General features: G+C 36.8%; 1 pseudogene; it reads right to left on the bottom strand.

The window, feature by feature from the left end:
- Positions 1-1,395: 1,395 nt before the first annotated feature.
- On the bottom strand, positions 1,396-2,084 carry LOC114054403 (annotated as a pseudogene).
- Between the last annotated feature and the right edge of the window lie 4,773 nt (positions 2,085-6,857).

Consider the following 6,857-nt stretch of genomic DNA (forward strand, 5'->3'; position numbering starts at 1 on the left):
AATATTTTTGTATGTATAGTTCATTTTTCTCTTTTTGATCTTTTTGTGGCATAGGGCTCATAGTGGTATTGCTGGATCACAAAGTATGGCCAGTTTAATAACTTTTTTGGCACAGTTCCAATTTACTTTCTGAAATGGCTGTATAAATTCATAGCTCCACAAGTGGTATATGAATGTTCTTGCTTTTCTGAAGTCCTCCCTCCCCCAACATTTGCCATTTTCCTTTTTTTGTCAACTTTGCAAACTAATGGGTATGAGGTAGAACTTCAAAGGTGATTTAATGTTCATTTCTCTAATTATTAATGATTCAGTACATTTTTTCCATATGGCTATAGATAACTTAGATTTTTTTTCCTTTGAAAACTGTCTATTGATATCCTTTGACCATTTATCAATTGAGAAATGACTTTTATTCTTATTCTTATTAACAACAACAACAATAGCTAGTATTTTTATGGTGCTTTAAGATTTTCAAAATGCTTTACAAATATTACCTTATTTGATCTTCACAAAAACCCTGAGAGGTAGGTGCTATTATTATCCCCACTTTATAGACGAAGAAACTGCGGTAGATGTTAGTTACACAGGGTCACACAGTGTCTGAATTAGGATTTGAACTCGGGTCTTCCTGACTCCAGGTCCAGCATTACACTCTGATAATCTAGCTACCTCTATCTGAATAATTTCCATATATATATATGTATATACATATATGTGTGTGTGTGTGTATCAGAAATGGAATCTTTATCAGAGAAATTTGTGCAAAGATATTTTCCCACTGTTAACTCTTTTTCTTCTAATTTAACTGTATTGGTTTTGTTTGTACAAAAACTTTCACATTTTATATTTTCAATATATTCCTTTTTAACTTTTCAGACCCTCTCTATCCCTTCTTTGGCAACGAAGGCTTCCCCTAATTTTATATTTGAAAGGTAATTTATTCCTTGTTCCCCTAACTTTTTTGTGTGATATTTAAGTCATGTATCCATGTGGAGTTTCCCTGATATATGATATTCTATATGATTTAAACTCAATTTCTGACAGACTACTTTCCAGTTTATCAATATTTTTTATTGAATACAGAGTCCCCAGCTGCTGATGTCTTGGGTTTATGGAATATTGGGCTACTAGTTTTGTTTGTTTCTGTATGTTATATACTTAATCTGTTCCACTGTTTTTACCCCTTTACCTTTTTCTTCCCCATTAGGTCATTTTTTTTATTAACAGCCTGGTAAAGGAATTTCATTTGTCTTTCCTTCTTCACACCTGGAAACAGTGGTTAAGATTTTAAAGTTCTAGCAAAAAACAAATTAACTATCATAGATTGTCATTGTTACAGGGATGATGGGATGAGAAAACATCAAAGGAATGAAAGTTTTAAATTATAAATAGCAGTTAAGGTAAAGAGCAAGCTATGACTTTCCTCTTCACCTCAAAGTAGAGTCCACTGGGTTGATATGTGGTGTGCATTGGAACTCCAGAGACTACTGCACAGCTCGTGGCAGGGGCTGTAGTTTCTTTTATGGTCTTCTTTAGGTGGTGGTAGTTTAGTAGGATTTTCATCAGGAAATCCAACTGAAGGATTTGGGGCTGTGGTCTCTCCATTGGAACCCCACAAAGGCAGGCTGTGTTATAGAAGATGACTCTGTTCTCTGGGTTAACTTTGAAGGTGTTCAGGTTGGCAACATGCCCTGATAATGCAGTTGCTTGTGAAGATCATGTTTCTTGAGCTTTTGATTCAATTACAGTGTTGTTTACCATTTTTATTGCTTTTGAATAAATAACCAACTTCAAACATGTTATTGGCACCAGTGATCATTGGTTTGGGGTTTGTTCTTTCTTTGTCCAGGATGATATTTTCAGAATAACTGTTGAGGATAAAAGCCTGCTATTCCATGATATTACCGTCCCTAATCACTCTTGAACCACCTTTAGCAATGACCCAGGTCTTTAGGGTGAATCACTGTTTGAGGGCCTGTGGTTATATCTTCCCTGATTTCACTTTCACACATACAGCTGCTTCCAGGAGCAATCTTCTCACCTTTTGGAATATTTTCTGTCACTACTGGAGTAGAAGTAGCCATAGTGTCACAGTGGGACAGGGCCAATTCCTAACTGCTCTACTTTTAATCAATACAAATTTATTCTGATGATCACTGCTTTGTAGAATAGTTTAAGATCTGGTTCTGCTAGGCCCTCTTCCTTCCTACCATTTTTGAATATTTCCTTTGAGATGCTTGACCTTTTGTTCCTCCAGATGAATTGTTATATTTTTTCCTAGCTCTATAAAGTAAACTTCAGGTAATTTGTTATGGTTTTGTATAAGTAAAATAATTTAGGCAGTCAGTGCTATGTTAATTTAGATAATTTATTGTAATTTTAAAAATTTTGTTCATATTAATGAGCAATTGATATTTCTTCAATATTTAGGTCTATGTTTTTGTATTTCATACTTGTAATCATAGAGTTCTTATGGATATATATTTTGATAGCTAGAAGCCCAAGTACAGTCAATCTTCAACTTTCATGGAAGTAAGGTTCCTAGATAATGTTATGAAAGTAAAAAATACAAATGTTGATACATTGAAACTATAGGAAATAGCAGGTTAGGTTCCCATGACCAATAAAAACTATAATCTTTTGTTAGAGGTTGCTGAAAATATACTTTTATGCACACAATTCTTTATAAGAAAACATTAATTCTAATAATATGCATTTTTCTAACACTGTAACTATGAAATAATCCAAAAAACTCAGTACACAAAATAAAATTGGTAACATGCAAAACATTTTTTCTTATTAGTGATTCCCTAGAATTCTATGACCTTTTATGCTAATATCTCAAAAAAATGCTTTCAGACAATATTTACTTTTCATAACATGTGAAATCTTTGGTACCATAAATGCTATATAGTAAATAAAATTCTTAAAACTAAAACACTTTTTAACCTAAATCTTACATTTCACTGTATCAGATGGCAATGTGAGGGCATTGTACTGTATATTATATTGCTGTAAACCTCTCTACCTTGGCCACCCTCTGAAAACAGGAAGAGGTTGCTAGGACTTTAGTCATTGCTGTGAGAAGATGCTGAAACTGGTGAGGTCTCCACATCACCTCTGACACTCTGTCCTTCATGACTGGCAGATGGCATTAGAGATCATAAAGGATGCACCAGCTTGAAATAATCCATCAGTGACATCTGCTTCATTTGCTGTTTAAGAACCTTAAAGGTCTTGGAATATGGGAGTGTAGCAAAGGCGAGTTTGATGTTTAACTTTGAGGCTGCAATAGATGATGGGTTTGGCAGTCTCGATGTCTCTAGACAGCTGGCCAATTATGCCAAGCCACTTTTCAAGCTTGGAAACTGTGAGTGGCATAATCTTTTTTTTTTCTTCCACTGTGCATAGTTTTTCTCCATGTGTGTATAGTATGTGCACAGTTGCCAATGTGAAAGTGAAAATGAGGCTACTAATAAAATCACGCAAATGCTTGAAGTTGTGAAAGTTAAATGTGCCAATGTTGAGATTTGACTGTACTTAATGCATTTTGTAGTTACTTAACTGACTAGTTCTTGACATAGTCAAGTGACAATACCTGTGTGATATTGGGTAAGTCACTTAACTCCTCTGGGCCTCAATTTCTCTTCTGTACAGTTAGGGAGGTTGCATTAGGTGGCCTCTTGAGTTCCTTTGTAGCTCTAACTCTCTGATTCTGCAGGCTTCTATGTGCCTCAGTTTCCTGACTTGTAAAATGATGATTGTTGTTATCTACTTTACAGGATTGTTAGTGAGGCTCAAATGAAAAAAAAATACATAAAAGCACTTTGGAAAACTGAAAGCACTAAACTTTAATAGCTTAAAACTGCGCTAAGACTTTGGGGACACCCCATGTAAGTGTCAGCTACCATTTTTATTATTTATAATTTGTGTTTCAGTTCTGTGGGACCTAAAGGATCCCTGAAAATTCTCATGAAGGGAATAGAATTGTGAGACATAAGAAAGTGATGAGATATGTTCAGGTCACATAGAACTTAGGGTTCTTTATTTCCTTTGCCTTTGCCTTTGAGAAAGTATTCCAGCCTGTCATTTAGGGTTCAGGGAACAAAGAGAGTGCACTTGGAATGAAGTTTCTTGTCTTCCATTTGGGCAAGTCTTGGTGGCATACAGTGGAACTTGTTATTCTGGGCTGTCAGATTTTACAGCTAACATTTCTATATTTGGACCCTGGATTTAGCATCAGAAGAGCTATAACAGTGCTGAGACCAGAGTTCTGGTAGCACTAGTGCCTATAACTTGAGTTTTCATGTGTGGCACCTGGGACCTGAGATCAGTGCTGAAGATGCAACCAGACCAGGAACAGAAGTAGGGTCAGGATTAACAGGAAGTCCTGGCTGCTACAGCCTGTTAATGTAAAGACCAGTGCACTGGTGAGCCAGGGATGGGAATAAGGATTGCTTTCCTCATGCTTTCTGGGCTTTGGCTGTTTATACTCCCACATGCAGAGCGAGAGCCTTGAACACAAATACACATCTTTTCCTTATTCCTCCACTACAATCAGGGGATCAATGTAGTTCAGTAATCCTACTGGCTGTACACAGCAGGGGCTGCAGGTGTAGGAGATGGTTGGGTGGAGGGAGCCACGTCTGACAGCTTATGTTTATCTTTCATTTTTACTATGTCTAACAAACTATATTGGCAGAGTATGTTGATTGCCCATATCCTGTGAATAAGAGGGTTGTTCAAGAGTGAGAACAAATTAAAAAGCCATAGATTTCCTATTTAGTAAATAACTTTGAATATTATTTCCCTTAGTCTATTTTCAGAATCCAACCAGCATGGGTTTAAAATTATTCAGTTGCTTGGGGCAGTAGAGTAGGAGCATCTTACACATGAACCCTAGAGAGACTTGGGAGTGACCACTTGACTGGTGACAAGTGCGTAGTACTATCTGGTGAGCAGCCCAGATATTACATTCCCTCAATGGATACTTGATATTTTTGTTGTCATTTAGTCATTTCAGTTGTGTCTGATTCTTCATGACCTCATTTGGGGTTTTTGTGGCAGAGATACTGGAGTGGTTTGCTATTTCCTTCTCTAGCTCATTTTACAGATGAAGAACTGAGGCAAACAGGGTTAAGTGACCTGCCCAGAGTCACACAGCTATTAAGTGTGTCTGAGGCTGGATTTGAACTCAGGAAGATGAGATTTCCTGATTCCAAGCCCAGTGATCTATCCACTGTGCCACCTAGCTATACCTATACTTGTATAGTGACACACTGTCTTTCTGTAGGCTTAAGGAAGGCAGAGCATGAATTGATTTGGGTTTCTTAAAGCATTTCAGTGTCCCAAAGTGTGACATGTAGTACCTACTAAGAGAACACAAAGGTGACAAGATTTACATATTATTATTTGGGCTATGACTCACTTAAGAGGGACTGTGTATCCAAGATTGAGGGCCTTCCTATTTTAGTTTCCTCCATAGGGAATACTGAGCATCAGGTAAGATGGCTACCAGTTGAGGGCTCCATAATATGTAGCGACTTTCTCACATAGATGTAGGAATTCTAATGTGGCATCCAGATATCATAGTATTTAGCTATACCAATTCATATCTGCGAGATAATTTACTCATAAGAAATTTGGGATAATTTCTGTTTATAGACTCCTGGCTCATATTGATGGAATATTGACTGTGTCGTTTCATTTCACACTCCAGGTTACTAGTAGGATTTCCCATCTCTCCTGTCACTCTTTTCTCCTAGGCATATTACCATGAGTATCACACTTGGAGTTAAGAAATCTAGATTCAAATTCTAAATCTTCCACTTATCAATTGTATAATCTTGGACAGGTCACTTAGGTTCTCTGAGCCACTGTTTCTAGTAGCTTTCCTCAGGCTCATTTTCCTCATCTATAAAAATAGAGATACTCTTTGTGCAAGTTTGTTTCGGGGATCAAAGGAGAGAATATATGCAAAACTCAATACTTTAGAAAAGTTCATACTTTCATTGGTGTGGATTCTCCCTCAATCAATGCAGAATACAACCCTTCTATGCCTAAATAAACAATTCTCATGAGTTATTATAGCTAGAAAAATATAAAAAAATTAATCTCCCAGTAGCCTATCTTCCAAGACTAAACCTCCCAAACTTACCTAGTGTAGTCCTTGGATGATAGTCAGTCTGCAGCTGGGTCCATATATCAGCCTTTCCATTTTGTTGAGATCTGAGTTTTGGGTCTTGCTGGCATGTCCTTGAGAACCCTTGGTCGTTGTCATGGCATGACAAGACATAGAGCCCTATTCCAATAGGACTTTGGCATTACACAGCTCCCTAATACTCCTAAAACACAGGATTTGTGTTGATACTCCTAAAGCACAGGTTTGGCTTTGTCTCTCCCTGGCTCAAGAAATTTTGTGGCTCTCTATTGTTTCTAGAATAAATTATGAATTTTTCTTAACATTTAAAGCCTTTCTTGACCCCCTTAATTGTTAGTCTACCCCTCCCCTAGTACTTTGTAAATATTTTGTATCCACTTGTCTGCTTACCTACTTTCTTTTCTCCTAGTAGAATGTAAACTCTTTGAAGGCAGGGGTTATTTAGTTTTTGTCTTTGTATCCCCATGTATGCTTGACACATAATAGGCACTTAATAAAGGATTATTGAGTACACACACATGCATGTGCATATATGTGTGAATATGTACACATGCAAAACACACAGTACACACATGTAAACATACACACATACATATATTCACACATATACATACACATATAATATGTATCCACATATATACATACATATCGTGTGTGTGTGTGTGTGTGTGTGTGTGTGTGTGTGTGTGTGTGTGTG

Source organism: Vombatus ursinus, unplaced genomic scaffold (genome assembly GCF_900497805.2).
Source record: "Vombatus ursinus unplaced genomic scaffold, bare-nosed wombat genome assembly UNPS02014813.1, whole genome shotgun sequence".
Taxonomy (NCBI): Eukaryota; Metazoa; Chordata; class Mammalia; order Diprotodontia; family Vombatidae; genus Vombatus; species Vombatus ursinus.